Raw genomic sequence first — 27,845 nt, forward strand, 5'->3', positions numbered from 1 at the left:
AGCAGTCGAGTGATGGATAATTTGCCATCACTCTTTATGAAGGAGAGCTTTTATTGATTTTGAAGTGACTGTAATTGTCTGACTGGTTGTTTTCAGGTGTCAGTTGCCAGCACATCTCCCATAAAACAGACCAGGGCATTGTTAAACAGGGCTGTCTCAATTGCCAAACAGCGTGATTTGTTAATGGGAAGCACAATGAACAGATACATTAAAGAGGCAGCAAGAGAGTGTGCCATAAGTGAAGAGCTTTGGCAGCATTTAAATGCTTCACATTTTCCCCTTTCTTTACAGAGTAGTTAATAAAAATCCACAAAAACTGGCATATATGACACTTTATCCCAAGGGCTGGACAGACCATGAGGTAACACAGGAAGGCTATGAGAACTTATTCTCCGTACTTCAAAACACCATCTGCTTTGGCCTGAGGAGATCACTAAGAGAACTCGAGAGTTCACCTGCTAAGCCCATTACATTTGCGAGCCTCTCACAGCAAACTGTGGAGATTTTTGCATAACTAGCTGAAATCTGCTTTTGATGCATCTGGTGCAGGGTGACATACAGCAGGTGGAAGGCAGCTGGGTCCCAGGCTGTGGTGCCTCCAACATCCAGTGACCTGTGCTCTGTCCCATCAGCAGACACTTGCTCCTAACTCCATTTGATACCTTTGCAGACTGGGATCTGTAGGCATTTAGGAGCCTGTATTTCACTGACAGGCAAAAAGATTTAGAGTCTCGTAAGCCTATCATTTCCAAATGTTGCAATAACTCTTAAATCACTGAGATGGTTTAAAAACTATTCCTTTGATTTGCTTGCTTTGTGTGGTTCATGCAGTACCTCTTTCCTAGTGCTTGCTCTCAGCATAGCCAGTGAATTTGCAAGTTCTTCTGACAGACCTTTAATTAAAACAAATTACACACAAGTTTGGGCTTTTTACTCCAATAAGTTTTTGGAAGACCTTACCTTTTTCTTTTTCTTCTTTAGCTTCACAAGTGCTAAAATATTTCTTGTTCTTAATCGTTCGAGTCCCTCACCCAGGTGCAGCTCAGTAAATATCATGCTTAGATCACTTTTGAAGAAACTGCATTACAGTCTAGAAGAGCCACTATGGCTTGTTCTAACATTAATGACTGTGTTTGTCAGATGGAGATGAACAGCACAGGTCATTCCTTTTAGTGACACTGCATCAAAAGAAACAACTCAATGGATCATACAGTCCTTCATCTGTTAATTTCAAACTAAACCTGAACAAGTGTTGAGAGCTTGCACTGCTCGTTAATGCACAGCAATGTTGCCTTGTTTGTCAGCCTCCACAAAATACACTTCACATCAAACTGGAAAAACCAAGAAAATTAAAATCACATGTCTCAGGGAATGCATTCGCTTTCATCTTGGCTTTCCCTTCCCAGATTTTGGGATGCCTGGGTGGAGGCGGAGCTAGGGAAGGAAGCTAGGACTCAGAATGGCATGGGCTGGAGCCTGTGGGACTCATGCCACAGAAAGCTCCATTGCTAGGTCACAAGTGTGTTGTACTGTACAGATGTTTGCTCTTTGTTCTGCCTCATTACAGTCACTCCTTAGGACCATGTGGTGTTGAGGTAGGGTGGATGCACCTTCAACTGTCAGATATCCAGGGCAAATGATGGATAGCCCAGATAAAGGTGGCGGGGGGGGGGGGGGGGGGGGCGGGGAGTCTACAGTTTACACTGAATGTAAATTAGCATAACACACCATGCTTATCTTTTTGAAAAAGAAGATGTTGAATGACTCATAAATGTAAAGAGAAAAAAAAGTTGAGTTTGTTTTATTTTTAGCATGGTTTAGTTAATTTGCAAAGTGTGTAATCCACTCATGCTAATGGAGATTTGGCTGTAAAGGAGAAATATGAAAAATTGGTTTAGATAATATTCTGAAACACAGTTATTACTTCCTATTGTCCTGAAGTATTTATCACAGCAGTATTCTGATCTTTTAAAATCAGCTTTGGAGTGAATAGGTTTTATAAAATGTCACATTCCTGTCTCAACTGTGCACAAAGCAGTGTTGAGCCCAGGAATAAGTGAGATCAACCATCTATTTTTTATTTTGTCCCTGCGGGTATCCTGTGGAAGGGAGCAGGAGGTATATTCATCTGGACTGAGTTCAGTTGAAATACCTGACCCTAACATTTCCTGGTGGCAATTCCAGAGTGTTGTCTACTCATATTCTCTACTTAAGGTCAGTGAATTACTTCCTCCTCAGCAGCACTTCACTTTCTCCATGGATTAGGAGATCAAATGTACTGTGATCTGGTCACTACGATCACACAGCAAAGTTGTCTTCTGTGTATTTATCCAACATGAGACTGAGACCAACAACCAAATATTGCAAACCTTCAGTGTTCAGTCACTTGGAGAGGGATCAGAGCAGATCATTAGGGGGATCCAATTAGTAATAAGTGGGTACCAATTCAGAACCTACTGAGTGGTGTGCTTTTTTCTGACAGCTTATCAGCTTTTGATTTATCAAGGCCAACAGCATTTAGTGTTGGTGCATTACTACTTTTTTGGACTTAGAAGAAATACCTGTGCAGCCTGGAGCTGAAGAAGATTCTGTATTTAGCCACAGGCATAGAACTGAGTTGCATAATTTTCCGCCTATAAAGGAGGAACCTATAAAGGTTCCATTTATAAATAGTTTATAAAGCATTAATACATTATTAATAGACGTTAACCAACAGTGATAAAGTTTGACAAGTTGTTTATAAACATTGGCTTAGACTTAGCTACATTACCTTCTCCTGCCGTGTTTATAGCCATTTACAGCACAGACTGCCCATGCCTATAACAAGCTCAAAGCCTTCATTAATCACATACTGCTCTTGTAAAAATGTAACCTTAAATAAAGCCTGGCCAGTACTTCCCCCTTTCAGTTCTGCAAGAAAAGATGCCCCAGAAGTCAGAAGCTGGCTCCTGCACAACAAAATGCTAAAATATAGGTAGTGCCTGGATTGAAATAGTTTTAAATGTCTTTTCAAAACTACCAGTACTGATCACAAGCCATACATTGCTCTCACCAGCTTTGTTACCAGAACAGCACACAACTAGTTTTGCAGATGACATAGGGATATAGACAAACGATTATGTAAAACCAAAAATATTCTTTGCAGACCAAAGATTACACAAGAGTGAGCAGTCCAAAGACCTTTTCTTGGAAGAACCAAAGTAAATTTTACAGGCAAGAGCAAAACAAGAGTAAAGTTTGAGAGCTTCATTGAAATGGGGCTTTTTCCAGCATCCCCAGAATGGCAGTAATTGCAACAAGGGTATTTACCTCCTACAGCAGACATTCCAAACCATGAGGGTCTATTAAGTATTTCTGAGAGACGCGCAGAGGTAACTAACTCAGAAACCCCGGTCTGTGAGTACTGCAGAACAATACAAGCCTGTGACATTTATGGAGGGTCTTCTCAGGCATCAGGGCAACACTGAATTTTGCCTGAAGGTGAGTGGCAGGTGCTACGCCAAGGCAATGCTGCTACTGCCATAGGAAGCAAAGCAACTTCTGAAATTGCAAAACTGGGCTGGAAACTGCTGTTCCCACCAGTAAAGGCAGAGATGGCTGCTTCTGGGAGTTTCTATACCCCTAAGCCATCAATCTGAATCCATCCTTCCTCCAGTAGCACTAGCCAGTGTCACCTGGCATCAAAGGTGTTGGCACAGGCAGCAGGGTCAGAGGTCACGATGCATGCACACTTCAGCCATACATTGAGCTCTGAATGTCTCTGGAAATCATCCCAGGGATGCACATGCTGGCAAAAGATTGTGAGATGCAGCTTTAGAAGCACGCATCTTTCTGAAAGCATGACTGAGAACAGTGAGAGTCGCTAAGTGAAAGTTCATGAGCCAGCTCTGAGCTGCACATGGGTATGTCCTGCTGGGGATCTAGTGGCTCCAAGTCCGAGTCACCCACAGAGCTACGGCACTGTGCTTGTGCAGCTGCGTCTCCTACTATCCACACTGGTATCTCTGCATAGCATCACACCTTGCTATGCAGACACAGCCCCTGGCTTACGAGGCATTATGGACGTCACTAAGATGTACCAAAGAACCACAACCTTAGACACCATTCCTTTGTGAAAGCTGCAAAGGAAATAAAATTGCTTTTATTGATGCAGAGATACCATCTTATATTTTATAGCTAAATCCAGTGCAACTATTTTTCCTTTGCTAAATTAGAGTGTCATTGCTACTGGCAGAGCAGCAAGTGCAAGAGTTAGTGAAAGCCTCTGTATTTATTTAACCAGGGAAAGAACCCTTGAGATGTATACATAGCAGATTAGTCAAACTGAACAGAACACTCTGAAAATTACTGCCTCGAGATGTATCCCTTGATTTCTTACTGATGAACTCTATGAAGGAGTTACAAATGCAAAGGGAAGGAAATCTTTTAAAAGTCATAGTTGCTTGTAAAAAGTTCTGCAAAAAGCTCCACTAAGTTAAAAGTGTTTAGGAGTAGAATGTAATTCTAGTTTCTAGGCACTATCACAAGACAGATTTACAATGACTCATAAAGTATTCATTTGATTATATATTGCTGTGTGTTTTCAGCACCCCAATCACAGAAGAGTCTGTTGTCTTCATTAATGCCTACTGCAAGCTTTCAGATGCTTTTGGACTTGATGGCTTATTTGTTTGGGGTTTTTTTAATGAACTGTTTCAGTCTAGTAGTAGCACAGCAGTTCAGTAGTAGTCAATGGAAGTTAAGACCCAATTGCTACTTCTGTTCTAAAATGTTTTTCTAAAGCTAAAAGCACATCAGGATGGAATTTGATATACATGCCCGAACACATTTTTAACTTGCTGAACTCCATTAACTTATTCCTAGAGATGCTATATATGAAAGTACCAAACGACATTTTTTAGACTTCTTCCTGCAGAATAATAGTCCAATTTTTCAGTCACTTAATCCTTTGTGTGGATGGCTGCTCTCAGTAATTAGTAGACAAATGCAAACAGCTGAATTATTTAACTTTGCAAAGTGGCTGATGTTAAGCTTAATGCTTGAACTGTGCAAGCGTATGTCTGCTGAAATTCAGGGCAGCAACAAATGTCAAGTAAACAGCAATTATCCCACAAATATTTGGCATTTTAGGTATTTCTCATGTGAACGTGACAGTAATTTTAGGAGGTTTGCAGATTTCAAGTAGGATGAGATTTTAAATATGTACAATAATAAGGGCTTTGGTTTAGATATAGGCTTGAGTTTCTAATTTCTAACCATGTTTTTAAAAAAAAAATCTTCATTGGAGTTCAGAAGAGATGAAGTTTAAAATTTACAACGTATTTTTTCTACATAGAATTAAAATAATTTGTAATTTTCTTCCTTACTTATTGTCCCTGAAAATAAGTACTTGATAAAGGTCGAGCCAAAACTCTATTTCGGGTAAACATCCACTGATTTCTTCCCACTCAGACTGGGTACATTTTGGGTGTTGGGGCAGCAGATGTATATGGCTAGAAAAAACATGCCTTTCAGGCTACAGTAGTGGTACTTGTTTGAGAAGTTGCCTGTATGTCCCAATGACCTTCCTGCAGGACCTCTATCCTTGTACTCAAAGTGTGCTAGGCAGGGCTGCTTCATGCAGAGCAGGTGGTTGCAAGGGAGGGAATTTCCTTTGCATATCTTCATGTGCCTGCTGCTCTGCATAGCAGAACCACCTCTGTGACCAGTTCCCTTGAAATCCCCCAGGTATGCTGAAGGGGAAGTATTTGCTCATTTAGATTATTAGGGATACGGAGACAGCTCTTCCACCAGCAAGACAAACTCTAGAGACAGTGAAAGGAAGATCACCCTAATTTGAAGATGTAGGATAATGAAAGCAGCCTTCTCCAGCAGAAGTTCTGCTCTGGCGATGTTATTGTTCAGGCTGAGATGTCATTTGCATTCCAAACGCCCCGTTTCAGTGGTATTTAGCTTCCAGTGAATATTGCTTCCTGGAGAGATGTTTTTCATGCTTGGCCTCAATGCTAACTAAGTCTTTGCACAGTCTACTTCAACTGCAGGGCTGTTGCCAAGATAACAGAAGAAAAGGTGTAATGTCTTTCAGGTGTTAGGAAAAGCACCACCATGAAGTCTTAGGATATTTTGAAATTGGTGCCACTTTCACCACCGACCAACACCACCTGCAAATCTGTGCCAAGGTTCCCATTTACTCAGAAGGGCCCAAGATATCATCCCTGCTGATGGAGTGGTTAGTATTTGGCCAAAACCAGTCTTTCTTCCCAAAACTTTAACTTCACACTTGTGACAGGACCCTCTGGCACTGGTGTAGGCTAGCTATGGCCATAACACAGGAATGTTGTTTATGGCAGCTCTGGCCATAGGGTCAGAGCTGGTCATCTAGGACAGGTTAGTCTCTTCTATATGTTATGTATTTGCCAACCCTCCAAAGACTTCCTGGAATCATAGCTTATGTATTGCACACCAGGCTCTGTGAGTAATAGCAGGCTGTCCTTTTTTAGTCTGTGATATGCTGCAAGTGAGTCTGAATGATAGATATGTTTTCATGCAAAGCTGCAGGCAAATACATATAATTGAACAATTACTCTTTCAGGCAAGCTGTATAGTTCAGGATGAACTTACAAGGGTAAGGCTGTAAATGAGAAAAATTGGAAGTGCTACTGCATGATTTGTCTGTTTTATGTCAACAGACTTTCATGTCAACCATATCTCCAACTGCGATAGTAACCCATACATGCACACTGTAGCACACAAAATGTATTTGCACATACAGTCTGGAAAATGATATGTGTTTTATAGAATTTTATTCTTGCAAGCCCAAAAACCATCCTGTGGCTTGGCACCTGAGAAAAGTTAGTGTAACTTTTAAGGATGGGAGTTTGTCTAAGGAACTACAAAACACATGTATAAGGGTGATGGGAAACAGTTTGATTCCCAGAAAGCTTTTGACAAATCCTCACTGAAGGTTTGAAAGAAACGAATGTTTTTTGAAAGATCCTGCCAGGGACCAGGAGCTGGCTGAAAGACAAAGAACAAAAGGGTACAAACAGATGTTTAGCTTTCACAACAGGAAGTATTTGTGTAGTTCTGTGAAGCTCTGTGCTAGCACCTCTGATGTTCAATATATTTATCAGTGATCAAAAAAAGGATGTGGAAATGAAGTGACTGATGTCTCTGAAGCACTGTGTTGGTGATAAAGGGCAGCAAAAGCAAAGGCTGATCCCAAGTGAGTGGGTGCTAAATGTCACTGCAGGCAGGAAATAATAGTCCTGACTTTACAGACCCAACAACGGGCTGAAACACTAGCTATTGCCACTTGGGGGAAAGATCTCAGGGTCATTATAAGACATTATGAAAATATCATTCAATAGTCAGATACAGTCAAAAAGTTAAACTGAATGCAAGGATTCTTAGGAAAAGCCCAGGAAGTAAAATCAGCAAGCACTGCTGTCACACTGTACAGTTATAATTATTAATGCCACAAAAAGCAGACTAAACCTTCACATGGACCACTTGTTCTGTAGCAAGAATATCCATTTATTCTTGTATATGTTACCTGCTTTCTACAGTTGGGAATATCTGGGCTGTACATGAATATAAGGTACACATGAGAAACCCACTATATAAATCATCACATATCTGTAGGATCTAGGTCAGTCAACACTCAACACCTGCACCTCTGCCATTTAAAGCTACTCTGCTAGTTGCTGCACAGGAGGCCACCAGTTTCTAGTTTCAAAATTCACCCCTTCAAATTCCACTATCAATGGAGGGAAAGGTAGTTAGAGACAAGATTAAACTATGAAGAAAAGAAACAGAACAGAAACCAACCTCATGAATGCCTTACAAATGGCCAAACAGCAAAGATCTAGAGAAGACAGGAAGGTAGGAAGCAAGAGAAAAATAAGCAAGAAAATCTGCCCAACAGTGTAAAAATGAGCAAAAAACCAGACAGAGACAACCCTTCACTTTCTGTTTTCTAAGTGTTGTGTCCCTGCTGTTGTGGAAAAACAAGCAGTGTTACTCTGATGAAGGAGGATACGATGTGCATGAGACCATCCAGGGCACTGTGGAAGTTGAACACAGATGTCTCATTATGATTTTGATTCTTATATTCTCATAATGCTTGTCAGGGGTGAAAAAAGAATATAAGCTGATTGCCTGAGTGTCTTCCAGCTTGATCTAACAAGGCTGAGCTACAGATAAAACAGATTTAGTTCTCACCTTATGCAAAAAAACCATAAAATTCTGCAATTGCTTGAGACCCTGATCTTGGCTCAGCAGCCTTGTAAAACGCAACTGGTAGGAAACCATAAAAGGAGGTTGATATTGAGTCAGTGTAATTCAGCCCTCTGAAATAAAGTAAATGGAAATAGCTCTATGTCTTCTGAACCTGACCTTTGTTTGGCCTTGACAAGGATCAGGGCTATGAAAAATTAATATCCTTGCTGCATGGCACAGTCAGTAGTCCTGAGTAACCAGCCCTACTCCTGTTCACAGGAAGTAGCTACAGATTTCTTCTTCTTTTTTTTTTCTTTTATTTTTTTTCTGCTGCTTACATAGGAAATGGATAGGGAAGGTTGCTTTCCAGCACCTGCATTCAACAGTCATAGTGCATGGGAGGACCTGCTTCTGGGAATGTCATGATTAATAATTATGACAAGGAGCTTTTATGGTAAGAGGTTTCTGAACATCTCTGAGACATCTGAATCACAATGTTATTCATAATGTGCAACCTAAAACCTGACAACTACATATGGGGTTAAAGTCAACTTTCTGCAAAGCTTTGAAGGATGCTGTCCCACAAGGCTGGAAGATTGTTTAGTTGTCAGCTACCGATGAATAACCATTCTTACTCACTATTCAATGATTCAGACTGTAAAATCCCTAGAGGCTGTCACGTCTTCCATGGATACTAGTGAATAAACCTTCACATCTGGCAGCCAGGACATCTTTTAGGCGAGATGCCTTTTATGAAGCAGCCTTTGGATGCAGTGAAACAGTCCCTAATAGGTACAATGTGAGGTCATGGCAATGTAGGGTATCCCTTATCTTACAGATATAACCTGTGCTAAGCACAGACTTGGAACAAGGACAGGGAAAGCTCAAAGAGCTCAGAAGCTCAATTTGGATCAAACCCTTTCCCTGCTTCCCTCCCATCCTGTTGCTAAACTAAGCCTGGGAAATCTCAGTCAAAAAGGATTGCCCACTTTCTTGACCTCCTGCGTGAAACTGTAACATAAAAAAGAAACAAGCCCTGCAGACAGCTTGGTCAGTGACACTTGGAAATGCTGGGGCTCCATGTAGCCCTCAAGGCAGCTGTGGGAGTTGCATAATATTCAAGCAGGACCAGCTGTGCTCTTCAGGTCTCATCTGCCACAGTTTCAGCCAGGGGTGTGAAGGAGGACAGTCCCCACTGACAGAATGGTGCAGATCACCTCGGTACAGATGTAATTAGACTGGAAAAACTATAATATAGCCATCCTAGTTTGTGCCATTTGTAGCAATGGAAAGAAGAGGCAGCATCCCCATACTTTGATGGCAGTAAAATATTGCTGGTGTAACTATAAGGTGTGTCTTAAGCACTTTGGAACAGCACGAGTGTTGCTTCCTATGTTTATGGAGCGCCTATACAGTCTGAAGATGTATTTAAGACAATAACCAAAGACCTCATTTGCTAAAGCTCTGCAGAAATCTTTCTTCTACCAAGGCCAGAAATACCACAAAGGCAACTATTCACTGGATAATTTTGTTCTTCTGCCAGAGGAAATAAAAAAACTAATGTAAAACAAAAGTATTCCAAACTTGCATGGGTCTGTGAGAGAATTTTGGGGTCCGGTCTAGTGAAAAAGACACCCTGGTCCATTCTCATTTCACTCAGATTTATTCATCTTGCAGAGATTTAAAAGAAGAAGTTGGGGAACCCGCTTGCTGTAACAGTGTGCAGCAGTGAAGTACTCAAGAAATGGTGATTTGCTCGATCAGGTTCAGGAACTTTAGTGAAATGGCATATGTACATGCTCCCCTGAAATCTCCTCCCCAAGGATGGCATTCACCTGGAGGGACAGGACCTGGGAAGCTCCTGCCAAGGTGAAAGCAGTAGGGGAGCAGATAGGCAGAGGTGACCAGTCGCAGGGTGCATGGGGAGAGCTCTGCAGGGGAACATCTGACATGCCAGCATGAAGCAGGAAAGTGTCTTCTTTTTCAGCCCTTGGGTTTCGCTGGCTCTAAACAATGTTAGTCACAGTGACAATCATGTGCTGGTACACCATGGTGACCCAGCCCAGTGCCTGGCAGGGTGGAGGGAGCATTCAGCTTCCCTACAAATTCCCTATGGCACATTGCAGGTCAGGTGGAATATCTATCCCTCTCTACTGCCTGAGAGACATCTCAGTGCTTTTAGCAGAGACGATTCAGGTCACAGGCAGAAGGGAAATGTGAACGTTAGCCCAAGAAGGTAGATCTCCTTGTTTGTATAAACCTTGGAGATAAACCCAGCAAGAAACAAACTCACTCCATCTTACAACAGGAAGACAGTCTCCCGACACACAGATGGGATGGCACAGCTACAGCCCCTAACTCACCACCATATTCCCTGCGCAGGCTGCTGCTGGCACTGCTGAGCAGAAGGACAGGATCCAGCTCTGCAGCACAGATTAGCGAAGGCTGGCTTCTGTCATCCTAGTGGGGTTCAAAACAACACACACAGGTAGATATGAACTCTTATCCCTGCCCAGTGCACCACACCCCCTTCAAGGATATCTCCCAGCTTCTGCAGCTAGTCTGTACAGAGGACTACAGCAGTAAAATTACCATTAAATCAGCACTCAGATTGCTTCAACAAACTTTTCACTTTCAGTTCTTGCAAGATCCTCCTAGGTACACACATCTACAGGCCAGTCAGTCTCAACTCTGTGCCCGGCAAGATCATGGAGCAGATCCTCCTGGAAACTATGCTAGGGCACATGGAAAATAAGGAGGTGATTGGTGACAGCCCACATAGCTTCACTAAGGGCAAATCATGCCTGACAAATTTTGTGGCCTTCTACAATGGGCTTACAGCACTGGTGGATAAAGGAAGAGCAACAGACATAATCTACCTGGACTTGTGCAAAGCGTTTGACACTGTCCCACAAAACATCCTTGTCTCTAATTTGGAGAGACATGGATTTGATGGATGGACCACTTGGCGGATAAGGAATTGGCTGGATGGTTGCACTCAAAGAGTTGCAGTCAATGGCTTGATGTCCGAGTGGAGACCAGTGATGACTGGCGTTCCTCAGGGGTCAGTATTGGGACCGGCGCTGTTTAACATCTTTGTCGGCAACATGGACAGTGGGATTGAGTGCACCCTCAGCAAGTTTGCCGACGACACCAAGCTGTCTGGTGCAGTCGACACGCTGGAGGGAAGGGTTGCCATCCAGAGGGACCTTGACAGGCTTGAAAGGTGGGCCTGTGCAAACCTCATCATGTTCAACAAGGCCAAGTGCAAGGTCCTGCACATGGGTCGAAGCAATCCCAAGCACAAATACAGGCTGGGCAATGAGTGGATTGAGAGCAGCTCTGTGGAGAAGGACCTGGGGGTCTGAAAAACTGAATGTGAGCCAGCAATGTGCACTTGCAGCCTAGAAGGCCAATCGCATTCTGGGCTGAATCAAAAGAAGTGTGCATAGCAGGTCAAGAGAGGTGATTCTCCCCCTCTACTCCACTCTCGTGAGACCCCACCTGGAGTACTGAGTTCAGCTCTGGGGCCCCCAGCATAAGAAACACATGGACCTGCTCAAGTGGGTCCAGAGGAGGGCTACAAAGATGATCAGGGGGCTGGAACACCTCCCCTATGAGGACAGGGGAGAGTTGAGGTTATTTAGGCTGGAGAAGAGAAGGCTCCAGGGAGACCTTGTAGTGGCCTTCCAGTACCTAAAGGGGGCCTAGAGGAAAGATGGGGAAGGAACTCTTTAACAGAAAGTGTAGTGACAGGATGAGCGGTAACAATTTTAAACTGAAAGAGGGTAGATTTAGATTAGATATTAGGAAAAAATTCTTTACTGTGAAGGTGGTGAGACACTGGAACAGGTTGCCCAGAGAAGTTGTGGATGCCCCATCCCTGGAAGCGTTAAAGGCCAGGTTGGATGGGGCTTTGAGCAACGTGGTCTAGTGGAAGATGTCCCTGCCCATGGCAGGGGGCTTTGGAACTAGATGATCTTTAAGGTCCCTTCCAACCCAAACCATTCTATGATCTTAGAGATAAGGTATCTGAAGTTTTCATCTTGGGGTTTCTGTTACCACTAAAACTTCCTGACAGAATTACAGCCTGTATTGGTTACAAATACGAGATTATCAAGCTCTGTATCTCAAAAGTCAAAAGGAGCAAGATTAAGCTCTTACTCTCAGTGTATATTTTGCATGGACAATTACACAAGAAGAACATTAAATTTGCAATATTAAGCACTGGAATGTTAGATAATGCCTGAGTCCCCAGTTTGGTTGTTTTTTGTGGATGGATCATGATTCAGGTTTCAACAGTCTGACCTCAAATTTACTTAGTGCTCAGGAGAGAAGTAATGTGGTTTTTACAGTAAGAATATATCATTATTTCCCTCTCTTGTTCCAAAGGGTGGCATTTTCCCTCGTTCTGATATTTATACAGTTCCCTTTCTCCAGTTTTCCTTCATTTTCCAGTAGTTACTCAGTATTTAAAATCTGGTTAAAATGAACAGCTATTAATTTCCTCAATTATTATGGCTTTCGTTATTATATTATCTGAAAGCTTCAGAAACATGCAATTATCACCATGATGACACAAGAGGCTATTATTCTATTCTCACAGTGGAGGATGAGAGGCACAGAAATAATAATACATTTCAGGTGTGCTGTTTGAGATAGGTTGGACCTAATTTATCATAGAAGTTAGCATTACACAGATCTATGTGATCCAGGCCCAGTTCAGTGTTATTTCCCAAGTGCTCAGCACACTGACATACCAGACTACTAGCTCCCAAAATTAATATTGTCCTCTCCTGGGAAGGGAAGGGAAGGTGTAATTCCCCCACCCCCTGCTCTAAACCAGGCAAGCATGGTCTCTTTCTGAGTTTGTTTTTTCATCCATCAGGGAGAGCAAATGTGAATCCCTGCTCCCACAGTTGATTCAGCCTTGGTCAACACTCCTGACAGTGTTCTTCCTTCACTCTCAGTGTTACTTGGCATGTCTATGTTGCTTCCTGGGGTAGGTGAGGGACTTGTGACTGAAGGGGACCTGGGAAGAAGGGGAAACTCATCACATGAAACAGCAGTGCCACTGCCTCCACCTTCATTAGCACATTAGATGGGGCAAGGGTGTTAGAGATAATTCCTAGCCATCAGGGTGATGCCACAATGAAAACTTCAAGACATGTAAGGAAGCCAAACCCTCTGAGCCCTGCTGATTTCCTTAAATGACAGATGCAAAAGGAATGGGGGAAGAAAAAGGAGCAGGCCTTCAAAAACATTAAAGGGAGTAGTTTAACCTATTACTCTATCTTTTGAGGATGTGTCCAGGATTAGCAGGCATAGCCCTGTTGTGGAGGCCTCACCCCATGTGCTTTAGGATATTGCTTTGGCTTTAACTCTGGAAGTGGCATATGGATCATGTTACCATCTCTTTCATTAAAACATAGTCACCCAAAGTAAAGATACGTGGCTTAACGGACCTTTGATCTGACCTTGTATATCAGTAGTTAAGTTCAATTACAAGCAAAAGAAGGATTTCCAAAGGACGACTCATGAGATTGGAATTACTTGCATACCAAATACATATGGAGAAGAGAAACAAACCATGCAATGATGTGCCCTCATTGTGCTCCCAAGTGGTTGCAACACTGGGCAATTTTATATTTACTTTTGAAAGTTTCTCATGCTTTCCCCACTGCCTCAGCCTCATAGTAAGCATAACATAGTCTGCATCAATGCATCAGCCAAAATTTGTCCCAGCATGGAAATCTGTGTGTGACAGCTTTAGGAGAGGCAAATTCAGTGAGACCAGGAGGAACCTAGGGAGCACTTCTCCCAGCAACCCTGACAACTTTCATTAGATGGGAGCATCCTCATTCTTCCTTCAAAACACGGTGCATTGACTGAAAAGCACAGAAATTGCTCTATCCTGAACACTGCACAGTGGTGTGAAGATACTCAACCTGGCCATAGCAGCCTGAACTACAGGCAGCAGGATCTATCTGGTTTCTCAGGTCTGCATGCGTTGTATCTCCAGGGTTGGAGAACTATCATTTTCTGGTTAGCTGGCTTTAAGTTGGTTTGGTACTTTAACAGTGCTCTGCAATCTATAGAAGAAATGTAGACATAGTCTTTGGGAAATACGGAGGATAAATATGGCTAAACTCTCAAAAATCAGGATAACATCCCCCCACCTAACTACTATCAGCAACTCCAACATTTTATAACCCTTTTATAACCCAGTCAAAGAATGCTTTTATTTCACATTCAGAGCTAGGAAACCATTGCACATTGCAAGGCACGGAAGAGTAGTTAATTGTTTTTCTAATAAAAATGGCAAATCTGTGATTTAGTGAAAATGATTTATTTTCAACCGAGAAGCCTAGATAAAGAGATGATAATTGGGGATGCTGTGTTGTATGATCCCAATTTCCCCTAAAAATGCAGCCTTGGAGGATAGATGATGTTTATATTAGAATGTAGCCAGACTTTATAACTGAAAATTTTGCTTGCTTATGCATTGTGAGTGCAGTCTAACTGTCTGGTGGTTAACCAAAATAAGCAACTCTTTCTCCATCCACACATTGTTTCAAGAGCCTACAAATAAATCTCTTTATAGGTGAGGCTGGAGGCTTGTCAAAAGAAGTCAATGATTCATAGTGACTAAGAATTTAGGAATAAGAACAAATTTGTGCCAGCAAGTTTCCAAGCAGTCTCAAAGGATCCTGCCTCAATCTCCATCACGTAAATATGGCAGAGTATCCTTGAAGTTCATTAAGGCAAACACTCATCTTCATGCTGCCATTTGCATCAGACCAGCTGCGTGTAAACTATGAGGAATCCACTCAATTATTTTGTTTTGTGCTATTGTGCTAAGTATACTAATGTTTGACCTCAAAACTGATTCATATTTGTACACTAGTGCTTCCACCCTGTGAAGGAGGAGCTGAGGTCTCTGTCTAGTGTAACTAACCTCTGTCCTAGCAAAGGTCAACTCAAAGGAGATATGGTTTTGAGAAGGAAGAAACTCCTGGTTCAGCTTCTGCCATTTTGACACACCAGTATTTCCAATGCTGGCAATGTCATCACAAGCTTGAGAATATGCATTGCTTCTGCTAAAGCTCCTTCTACTAGTTTCAGTTACCACTTGAAAATTGCAGCTTTCATTTTACTCAGAGTGCAGCTTTCCATGTTTGAGAGCTTTTGACAGGATCTGTAGAATGGAAGGGCTCCAAGCTCCAATGCTTGCTTTGCCCCAGGATGGAAAATACAGATCTCTGCGAGCATAGATGATGTCTTGTGTACAAAAAATGGGTATTCATCAGAATGGGTTTTGCTGACATTTTTTCACAGTGGAGGAATGAACCCTTCCTCCTCACCTCCATTTCATGCCCAGAACTAGTAAATCTGTCTAGACATAGGTGGTTAAGGAATTTAGCCACTTCCCAAAAGCCCCACAAGCCTTTATCACTCATGATTAACAAACAGTGTTTACATAACCATGTCAACCTTAACTTTGCTTCTTTGTCTATTTCTGTAATGGAAATACACTGTTGACATTTGTTGTTGATTTTATCTCTTGTTTATTGACTGGGTGGTAGAGATTTTGAGGAGGACTCAGTTCCAGCTGTAGTGAATTGTGTCAGTGCTTCAGACACTTTCCGCAGTAGTTTGGGACAACTGAAGGGCATGTTTCAAATGAACTGCACTGATCAGTCCTTCTGTTGTTGTCCTGGTTTCAGCTGGCATAGAGTTAATTTTCTTTCTAGTAGCTGGTATAGTGCTATGTTTTGGGTTCGGTATGACAAGAACATTGATAACACACTGATGTTTTCAGTTGTTGCTAAGTAGTGTTTAGACTAAGTCAAGGATTTTTCAGCTTCTCATGCCCAGCCAGCAAGAAGGCTAGAGGGGCACAAGAAGTTGGGAGGGGACACAGCCAAGACAGCTGACCCAAACTGGCCAAAGGGGTATTCCATACTATGTGACATCATGCCCAGTATAATAACTGCGGGGAGTTTGCCAGGGGGGGTGTGTGCTTGCGAACTAGCTGGGCATTGGTCAGCAAGTGGTGAGCAACTGCATTGTGCGTCACTTGTTTTGTATATTCCAATCCTTTTATTATTATTGTCATTTCATTATTGTTGTTATTATCATTATTAGTTTCTTCCTTTCAGTTCTACTAAACTGCTTTTATCTCAACCCATGAGTTTTACTTTTTTTTTCCCCAATTCTCTCCTCTGTCCCACTGGGTGTGGGGGGAGTGAGTGAGTGGCTGTGTAGTGCTTAGTTGCCAGCTGGGGTTAAACCATGACAGTTGTATAGACCATTTCTATTTCTCAAAAAGTCAGGGAATCCACTAACAAAACATTTGTTGCAATACAGCAAATTGACTGCAAGTTTCACAGGTGTTTGCTTCATAAAAATGAAGTGATGATTATTTACAAAGTATTTAAAAAACATGTGAATAGGTAGAAATGCAAAGGGACACTGCCAGTCCCACCAGCATGGACACCCTCATCCCTTGCTCTGATGTTGTCCAAAGTATATTACCCATCTTTAAAATGTACTCAGATTTATGCAAATGTCAGACAACTACATCTCCCTTTTTTCACCATAAGAAATTAAACTTCACTATAAGACTGCTCAGACTTCTCATCCTTCCCAGGATAAGGTAGGTAGAGAAAGTACACAGCCTTAACACTACCCCTGCTATAGCAAAAGACAGAGTAGCTGAGGCAGAAGAGAGGAAGACAGTTTCTGCAAGAGGACAAGGTTAGTACAAACTTCTTACTCTGGTCAAGAGCAATCAAGGACCATATTCAAAGAAAAAAAGTAGTCTGGGAAAGCACAGTGAAATCACTGCTCCTTGCATAGTCCTTAAAACCACACTCTGGGCAGAAATAGTAAAGAAAGGAAGTTAGGTTTTACTTCCCCCTGAATTTCTCTCCTGGACTCTTTCTTTCTCATAGTCTTCCTGTCACACACCTTTGTATTGCGCTCCCAGAAAGCTTCTCTGCTTGATCCTGTATTATTGCTGACTTTAGGCTGCAGTCTTTTACAATGGACTTGTTTGCAATTCCCTTTCTATTATTCCTGATGCTGAAAAGTATCAATAATTTTTAAAAAATAAATTGAAATTATTAAAAAAAAAAAAGAGCTAGGGAGTGTTTATTCTGTTGCATTCAGTCACAATAAATGGAGTCAGCAAAAATAAAGACAGACATAAAGAGGAGGAAGGGCAGAAAGACACTACAAAATATCCAAAAGCCATGTGTTTCTAATAGTGAAAGGCTCTTGCCTTTAGCTGCTCTTGTGCTGAACAGGGAGTATCTGAGCCTTCATTAAGGACTGTGGCATTTGATTCTCACAGCCTGACAAGGTTTCCACTAATGAGTGATACATCTGGGACACGAGTCTGGGGACACGATTCCCACTGCTGGGAACCTGTATGGAGCTGCAGACTTTGTCATTTCAGGAGGTTTCACCCTTAGTTAACAAAAACATGAATTCACAGAGGGAAAGTAACACAGAGGGAAACCAAGAGTGCAAGCATGAATTTACCAATCCAATAAAGCAGCTGATCCTTTAACCGTTTTACCCTCAGGCCCATTACAATACTGGAAGAGCATCCATGAACCCTTTACTGGGCTTCAGATCAGATCCTATGCCAAGCACAAGGTAGCCTTTCACTCCTTTCATTTCAGTACCCGTCTGAACAATGATCAAGGGTAATACTGGAGAAGAAAGGAGCTTCAGTGCTGCACAGGCCTAGATCCTTCCAGCTGCTGAAACCCATTCTCTTCAGGAGGATCAAAATACCCACACACTCATGGTTGGTTTCCTGGGCCCCCATGTGCTCACTGCTGCTCTCCCAGCCTGCAGTGCTGTAATTCCCCACCCCACCCCTGGACATGCAGGGAAGTCAGGGAAATGTTTCAGAAAACATCTGTTTTAGGGACAGCTTGAGAACTCTCCTTTACTACTGACCTTTCTGTTATTCTCTGACTTCTTTGTGTACTGAGTAAAAAGAGTAAATCGTTTAATATTAAAATTCTCCGACTGAACAAAACTACAAACATGTTTTTATAATTCTATAAAAAGACAATAGTCTGTTTATCTGGCATCTCCTTTACACCTTTGTGAGAAGTACTTGAAAATAATTTCCATATATATAAGCTTGCCTTGTACTTTTTATTAGAAATATACATTTTTATGCTAAATGCTTTCTCAACGAACATCATATTAAATCTTGATCTTTTCCCTGACACACTAAATGCTGCAGTATTTGACTGCTAAATACGTGTATACTGAGGATTAAAACCTGATTTATCTTATCTGATGCCCACTTTTGAAAACAAGCAAACAGTAGAAACTCTGAAGGTGTCTAGCAGACTCCTGGATAAACAGACTGCCCTACGAAAGCAGTCCTCTAAAAAAAAAAAATGTTGGACTGAATCACAGAAAGAGCTGCTATTAAACACATTGCTCACCTAAAAAGCCAGGCACCGAGCGCTAGAAACTAGGAGTATCCCAAAGCAGACCTCCAAAGCCTGGAGGTTCCTGCTGCTGCGGGTCAGATCCTGCCTTGCCTCAGGTAAGCAGGAAACATTCACTGGAGAAAGCCCTGGGTCTCCTGAGACCAGAGCACAAGGCAGTGTTGACAACAATTGTGGTTCTATGACAAGCCCCAAAGCGTTTTGCATTTTCTCTGTTCACCCCAACATTTGCAACTGCAACAATAAAGGAGAAACTTAGCTTTTCCTAACACTTCTTTTCCTCGCCGTCTCCCCCCATATTAACCTTTTGGCTGCAATGAAAATTTGCAAGAATGAACAGGCTACAGGCTCAAATGGATGCCTGTGGATGAGTACACTCCCCAAACTTAATTATTTTGAAAACTTGGTTATTTAGGAGCTGGCTCAGGATCTCAGATGGGCTAGGAACGGAGACTAATGTTTATAGCTTCCACAGGGCTATGTTTTCTTTAGTTTTTGCTTTGCCTTGGGCAATTTCACTCCCCTGAATTGAGAACTAAAAACTTTGTGGTGACCTCTGAGAAACTGTTTGTATTTGCGTTTACATATTTCCCCTGGTGGTTGCTGGGCTCAAAATGGGAGGGTAGGAAGTAAGATAGGACGAGGAAGATGTAAGTCGTTCATAGCTTCATGAGAATTTATTTCTATCCATGTGTATATCCATACACACAGAAACACATACACACATATAAAGTCATCCAACATACCTATACATGTGAACAGTGTAGAAAAATCAGTTCTTTGTTATCATGTGGCTATGTGTGAAAATTACAAGATTTTCTAGATATTTAGCTCCCAAAGGATTTAGTGCTTGGCATTAACAGGCTTACAAGTGAATCTCTTCAAGTAGAATTATAAAAGGCTTGGACATATGCTTAAGTATAAGCAATTAAGCTCTTCCTTTATTCGACCACATGTTTAAGCATGTGTCTTACTGTCAATGCATGCTTACACCTCAGAGTAGTCAGTAGAGTATAGGCATGTGTTTTGAGGAGACGGCAAAAATCTTTGTGAGTTGGTACCATTGTCAGGATGAAGATGTAGGAAGATGTAGATGATGGGAAAAAGGCCATTCTGGGCTCCCAAAGTAATGACTGGAATTCCCCACATTCTTGAAATGAAAAATGCAATTTTCAAAAATGTCAAAGTGCCTGAAAAGCATGCATCCCAGCAACCTATAAGGTCTTTTAGGCTTCCTAGTGCCTAAGAACATTTGAACATTGTATCTTGTTTTGCTTTTTCATCTTGTTGGTTACTCTCAGACACACGTTCTACCCCTTCCCTGAGGCTGGTATCACAGTTCAGTATATATCCAAGATACTAATCTCTACAGATGTCAGGAACCGGCAGTGCACAAAAGTCTCCATTCACAGCTGCAGAAGCCCGGGAATACAGCTAATTATGTCGGCATAGCTCCCTCTGCTGCTTCAGGACAAAAAGATTTTTTTGCAGCCAGAAGCTTCACTATCAGTGTATCGCAAGAGAATTCATATCATACGGTTTGCAAAAGAAAATTTTTATCTGTACCTTTTTGGATTTAGGAAATCCAGCTAAGAGTTTCCTGCTTCTCCTGTCTGTTTGCATATGCAAAGCTTATATACCAAAGCCGACTTCAGAACAAATGTTTCAATCATCCTTTCACTAAAAACAAATACAAAATCAAACCAGGCTTCTACAAAATCCCATCAGATGTGCCTTTGGACCTGACAAACAACCTGCCAGAAAACACCTTACATGGGTAGATAAAAATTAAACAAATGTTTCAGTTTCAAGCTACTAAACATTATTACAGAAGCAAGAAAGTGCTCTTAAGATACTTCTCAATGACAATTTTTAAAGAGCAACATCTCACCCAACCCAGTGAACCAAAGATTTTAGTTCAACTAACTATCCAACACGGGAATACTTCAGCAAATATATGCAAAAAGAAGTCCAGAAGCTGTTTCCTGGCACATTCCTGGACTTTTTTATTTCCTTCCTGATAGTTCAGTTCCTACATAAGTAACATTTCAATAATTGTTCTAAGGGAAGGAGCAATAATCTTGCTTCATGTTTGCCTTAGACTATAGAGTAATTTGCTTTGATAATATTTTGAAAACATTACCACCATCCTGAACACTGTGGGATAGTCACAAGAACATCTGATGTAATTTCTCCTTATGTTTATATAGTAAACTTTTTCTTTCACTCTCTTTGGTCAGTCCAAGCCTCTAGCCAGATCTTCTTGGGACACAATTCCATGTTCACCAACCACTGTTGGCAGGGATCTTTTTTATTATTATTATTATTTTGGTTTAAGTTATTTTTGTTGGGTTTGTGTTTCTGTGCCTAAAGCTAAGCAGTCTTAAGCCTTTTACTGAACAAGGACCTTAGCAACACAAACTGTAGAATATTGTGCACAGATATTTACCTCCCCCTCTGTGTTTTACAAGCACTTTTAAATGAACACTTCTTTGCTAATTTAATTCAGCTTTCTTCTACTTTTATCAATGGTTTTCTAAAATGCTTTCTCATTTGGGGGAGAGAAGGAAAATAGTTTTTGTTACAGTGATACATATTTTGTATTAACAAAAATGTGTCTGTATTAATGAAATAAATTTTTCTTAATTCAGTGAATCTTGATGTACAGTTCAAGCAAAACTTGTAAATACTTGTGTGGCATTTCTGGAGTTTCAACTCTTTCTGTTTCCTGCATGCATGTGTGCATAAAGGGCTTGTGGTAGTCTGGCAGTACTCAACACTGGCACTGGTGAGGAACAGTTCAGTACTAAATCCAAATCCAGGTGCTGTGTGCAGGGGATCATGGCTCTCAGCTCATAGTCTATAGTGAATGAACCAATTCTCTTACCCCTCAACCCCCCTCTGCCATGCTGAAGCTGTGACAGTTGCAGCAGAGAGCCTGTGCTGCTGGACGGGACTGTACAAGTGTCCAAAACTACTATTTCAGCTTCTGGAGCATTTTCTCCCCTTTCCTGCCTTACACCAAATGATAATGATGATTTGAAGGCTTTGAGTTGAAATCCTGTCTCCAAGACCAGTTCTCTGCTTCTCCAAAATTTATTCTGTTACTTACAACAGGGCAAAACAGGGATAAAACACAGCCTCTTCAGTTCAGCATTGCTTTGATTCCAGGGCACCAGGGAGCAGGGAATTGCAGATGACGTGTGGGAAGGGTAAAACAGTGTGAGATCAAAGATCCACCAAACACTGTGCTCTGCTTCTGCTCTTCTCTTGCTGTCTAAGGACCATGGCCATCAGAGGTGTAAGCAGAAAACAACCCTTCCGAGGCATGTACTTACTGAACAATTGAAAGACAAATGTGTGCCTGGAGCCCAGTAATTTCCTCAGGGGAGTCTTCTCCAAAGTCCTCAATGTGTAACTTGCCTCTGTGCTAACGCCCATGAAAAATGAACAACATGAATGGAATAGCACATAAACCCCCTATGATCAAAGAGAATCCCCTTTCCTACAGTCAACAAGTAGTTAAAATCATTCACAGAATGTTTCCAGTGTGAGAGGCAGTAGCAAGGAGCTCCTAGTCTTTCCTTCTGCTTCCCCACCTTCTGAGTTGGGGACGGGTACTTTCGTTCATGAGACGAGTGATTCACAAGGAAATCATCCCTGTTGTGTGAAAGCACCGCTGCCAGCCCACTTCTCTGGCTCTGCTTCTGCCTCTTTCCCTGTCACAATATTGTCAAGTTAAAGCAAATATGTTCGTGGAGCAGAACTTGGGGGCAAAGAACACCAGGAAAGTCAATACGCCTCTGCTTTAACTTGTCTGGACAAAGTCATAGCACAGTTGTCATTTTTTTCCTTTTGGTCAGAAACAGAGTTTGCTTCAAACTGCAGATTTTTTTTTTTTTCTCAATGTAATATTGCAAATGAAGGGGATTTTCAAGCTAGAAGCCACTGTCAGCTCTCTTTGATCAAAAGCACAATCAAGTTGATTATGCCCCAGCCTAACAACACCAGCTTAGACCTTAGTAATATAAACAGAGAACACCCATCAATGTTTAGGTACAAAATGCTGAGAGAAATGCCCTCCTGATGAGCTCTGACTTGCTCTTTAGTAACATGGCAGTGCTCAAAAACATGCAAAATAATCACAGTGAAATTGAAATCTTGTCAAGCACTTCTCAAAAAAATCAAGGAAATCAAAGCGCGGAACACATTTTGACAGAATATTCTTGTAAAATATTGTGTGAGTTACTAGTAATCGCACTGCACTGCACTTAAGATGGTAACATACCAGTGACATGAATGTATTGGCAAAACGTGAAGGCCATGCTAACTTGCAATTATTTATTAATTTTGAATTATAGCCAACAGCTATGTGTCCAATTTGATTAATGAGCACAGTTGTGTATTTTATTCCAGTATGCCTTTCTTGCCATGAGAACCCCTTCTTCTGTAAACAGCTGAGAAAAGAATTCACATGACTAGCAATCTTGCTGGTTCCCCTAGACTTTAAAAGTGTCCAAGTCAGGAGGGCTAATGTTTTCTCTAAGTCTGAGCTGTTAATATATCTTCTATTAGACACTAAGAAATTGAGGCAACCCCTGCCACTGACCATTGCTCAGTTTATGTAAACAGAAAAGATGGGTGGTTCTTTAACTTCCTGGGCCCAGGCCTCCAAGCTTCCCATGAATGTCACGAAATTTTGCAATCAGCTTAATTGAGAATATTGTAATGATACCATAGTCCCTCCTTATCGTAGCACACAGGCAACCCACTGGAAGACACCAAGCAAGTACCAGAAGCCATTCTTTTCAGAGTATTGAAATGCTTATACCTGCAGAAACATGCAAAAAACCAGCTCCACATTAGATCCACTAGCTCTCACCAGTTCCACTGAGAGATATTTAAATGCATTTAAATTAATCAAGTGAAATTAATGCATTTAAATAACGAATGTCCTTTTGAGCAGTGTGTGGTACCTGATCCCAGGTTTCACAGATGTGAAAAGACTTTTTTACCACTGATACCCGCATTAGGACCCTGATTTGGTAAAAAGCTTATGTACATGTGCCTTGGGAGCTCTCTCTTTCTCTGGGCTGCGCTCGGGGGAAAAATCTTGCCCGGAAAATAAGTAGAGCAGCAGGCAGAGAAAAAGCAAGACGACAGGGTAGCAATGCTCCAGGCTGTAGAGGGGACATCCTGGGGAACAGGAAGACACAGGAGGTGAGGGTCTTGCAATTAATGCTGCATCCTAACTTGTGCACACTGCAGAGATGAATGGCCCTTTCAAGGCAGCCCTAATTCAGCTGCTTCTTTCTTGACACTCTACGTGAACAGAGGACACACTGCATGCTTTGCACTATGGTAGTAAGGCTTGCGGCATCGGCTGAGGGTTGGCCTTGGAGTGGGGCAGTGCCTAGTCTTTGCCTTCTTGAGATGACTAACTCATCATGAAGAAGGACTGAGCAGTCCTTGCACAGAAGCCGGAGACAGGGAGCAGGGCAGAAAGACTTTCCAGAGGACGGTAGATGCAAGCCCTGCCTTAGCAGCCTGACCAGCCCATCACTGGGCTGGATGAAGGAGCCACTCCCCCTCTCTCCCTCTCTCCCTCTCTATGGGCGATGCGCAACAGCTTGGTAGGAAAATACATGTTCTCCAAATATCTGCTGCCTCTGGCAAGTTCTGGTGCACACACCCTGTGCTGCTCAGAGAGAGATTATTCATAACTGCACTCTCCTGGTGAATAACATGGAGCAGCGATGGCTCTATCATCAAAAGTATTTTTCATCAAACAGGAAAGCAAAAGGCTCCTAGCTATTTGAGTATAGGTGATCCTGTAACAGACTCGGCCTAAAATGTAACTTACCAAAGGATATTCTGGTTGAGACCAGCTGACAAAGACACACATGAAAGCCTTGCAAACCTTTTGCTCTCCTCAAACTCAACCAGCATCTTCCCACTGGTGGTTTGTGGACTTTGGCTTACTGTAATGTAAAAGCTGAAAGGTCTGCTGCAGAGAGTAGCTGGGATGAAGATCACACAGAAGGTAGTCCATGGCAACATCACACTTTCACTGTCCTCTTTGTCCTGCTCATTTGCCTTACTCACCCTTGCTGTCTCTGACTTAGCCTCCCCTTTCAAAAAATTTTAAAGTGTCTTGCAAGAAGTAGTTGGGAAATCCCCATTCAGCACATGGGGAAGATGGGGCATTAGGATGTGAAATTATGACTGCAGTGTAGTTGGGTGAAGAGGGCAGTGATGTTGTAGAGACAGAACCAGTTCTCCTGCAAGTCCCAGCTTGAGAGTTATTCCCTAAGGCCAGCTATGGAAACAAGATTTTTAAATTTCTACTGTTTCTTCTGGCCAGATCTGCTGACCATAACTTGTTCCTGACCTCCTGCTTTTCATCTGCTAGTGGGAAATGAGTCCCATGCTGCTAGGTACTGCTCTGAACAATAGTCCCTGAAGCTAGGGGAGAGACAGGCTGAGCCCTGTCTTCCTTGCTCACAGACCCATCTTTCTCCTTTGCTCTACTAATGATGGCAGATGTTGCATATAGGAAATGGCAACTGCAGAAAAAAAAAATTAAAAAAAACCCCAAACATATATATATGTATGCTGGAAGAGGGTCCAGAGCAATTTCTGAGTCTCTGACCCGCTCTGCTGCCATGCTAGCAAGTGTAAGCCAGGACCTGCTGACAGATAGTAGGAGTGTGGGGAGAGGTCTGAGTTTCCCCAGTGGGAGCTAGTTACAGAAGGGCCTCTCTGCCTTCTCCTCTTTCCATAAATTGTGATGCCAGCTGGTATTGGGGTTGCATAGCCAACACTGGTCATCCAAAACCAGAGCAGAAGCTCTGAGTGAACCTTGAAGAAGGACAAACAAATGGCCTTTCTTACACTCATTGAAGCAAAATGAGGCTTTTTTTGAGAGAGAGATGGGAAACTTTGGTATCAAGATCCATCCTTGGCAGTGTATGAGGACTCTCAGAACGAACCTCCAAGCTGCTCTGAACATTTGCTTTCCCCAGAACCAGTCTTCAGGCTCACGTATGCTCTGACGGAGTGACAGTACACCGCTTTTGGATGTACTGTGTTACTGTGAGATGCAAAAAAGGAAACTTGTTGGCCTCCTGCCACATAGCTCACTGCGTAGTGAATTTTTTCCTTGCATTATTACTGTTGGAACCTTTTGTACATATGTTCAATGCTGTAATTTAACACTGTCAAGTACTGCATTGGGAATAAAAAGAGAAACGATTTTGCTTTCCAACTCATACCCTAGATTTCCTAACAGTACTACTTTGGTTATTTTTTTCAGAAATTAGATTGATTTTTCTGTAGAAATTCAGAACTGCATCTGGAGGTTTGGGAATCGTTTCTGCTTCATGCTTTTCTCCATCATGTCTTTGCAGCTCTGCAACTTGCCTTCCCTCACTATTCATTCCTTCCAGAAGACAGGCTTTTACCACAATAACTGAACAGAACATAGTAGATACTGTACCTCTTCTTACTTGTCCTTAAGCCATAAACCTCATTTCTACACAAATGAGTAAGTGGTTAACTAGCAAATAGTTGAAAAGGTGTAATGCTTACCATAATACCTGAGCACAAGTTATTCCTAAGGACCTATGCATGTCACAAAGATCATCTACTCTGATCTCATGTGTAGCCACTGAATTTCAGCAAATTTGAACTGAATGATAGTCTTATATCTTTTTTAAAGCCCGCAAATGTGGGAAGATCTGCCATGTTGTTCAGTGAATTGTGACTCACTTTCTATAAATCTTTCTGGTTTTGTTTCTGGTCTGAATTACTCTAGCTCTGGCTCCTAGCCATTGCCTTCTTCCTTCAGCTTGTTTTGCTGCACAAAAGAAAGGTCTGTGGTCCCTTCTCCAGGTAACTCTCTAGAGAATGACATCACATCAATTCCCTTGAACATATGAAATGGACCATGCTCATTCAATAACCTCACAGTAAAGTTAGTTTTATTGACTTCAGGTGATTCTTGCTGTTCTTTTCTGAATCCCTTCCCAAATTTCTAACATCTTTTTTGATGCCTAGTGCTGCATACAGCCACAACAGACTCTGGCTCCTAGTTCATTCCCCTATTCTGTAGGACTCCTGATTGTCTTAAGGCACTGCTTTGGAGGTCCCAGCTCAATTAGACCTCTGCCATGATCCATTAACTCTTTTGCAGTGCATTATAGGCTACAAATATCCATTTTGCAAGTGCAATTTATTTACCTCTCTTCCGGGATATTTGACCTGTCATTTTGCTGAATAAAAACCCACAGCATTCAAATGAGGTAAACCACCAAGCAATCCAAACCTCTCCATTTAAAATCATTGAAGTACAGGTCAACAAGCTTTATTCTAACATACTTTTGGATTCAACTGCTTCCTTAAACATTAACTGCAGCTGGTTCTTCACGATCTCTGTTTTTATAGAGGCTTACCAGGGTGATCTGTGAAAGTGCATGGTTGTGTGGGGGCAGCACAGGAGAGAGCTATTCAAAGAGCATCTAATTTCCTGCATGCACATTTCCCCAGGTATCACTTCCCGGGGTCGAAAACACTCTCAGCCTCTAATGCCTTGGGCTGGGATCTGCTGAAGGCCCTTCAGGTGTGCCTTTCAGCCCATGGACTCAGCTAGTTTGAATTTGGCTCTGAGACACAGATGCTCAGTTACACCAACAGGTCCTTTGCTCCTGTGAATGGATGTGGACCTTGCTCACACACCTATTTTCCCTCACTCTGATTTTACCATCCAGCCTTTTCTTCTGTTTCAGCAGCAGTCTATGTCCCTCACTTTCTCTTGTGGTTAAGTGAATTATTTAAGAGGCATTTTACCATGGAGCAGATGCCTGCACAGCTCTGAATCACCTCCGCAGGTCTCTAGCAGGGTTAAGGCTGCAGGGTGAACACACAGGCAGAGAGGCAGCAGGGGTCCTTTGGGGCAGACGCTGAGTTTGGTGTTGTCCACCAAATTGGTAAAGACAGCAATTTGTGCCCTCATTGACAATGTAAAAATGTGTTGTCTCACTAACCAGATAACCAGTGGGGAATGGGGCTGGAACGGCTCTCAGGCTCTCCAGTACTACTCAACTCTTAGCCAGTATGTTTTTTCTTAGCCTCTCCAGGGGC

Source organism: Harpia harpyja, chromosome Z, assembly GCF_026419915.1.
Source record: "Harpia harpyja isolate bHarHar1 chromosome Z, bHarHar1 primary haplotype, whole genome shotgun sequence".
NCBI lineage: Eukaryota > Metazoa > Chordata > Aves > Accipitriformes > Accipitridae > Harpia > Harpia harpyja.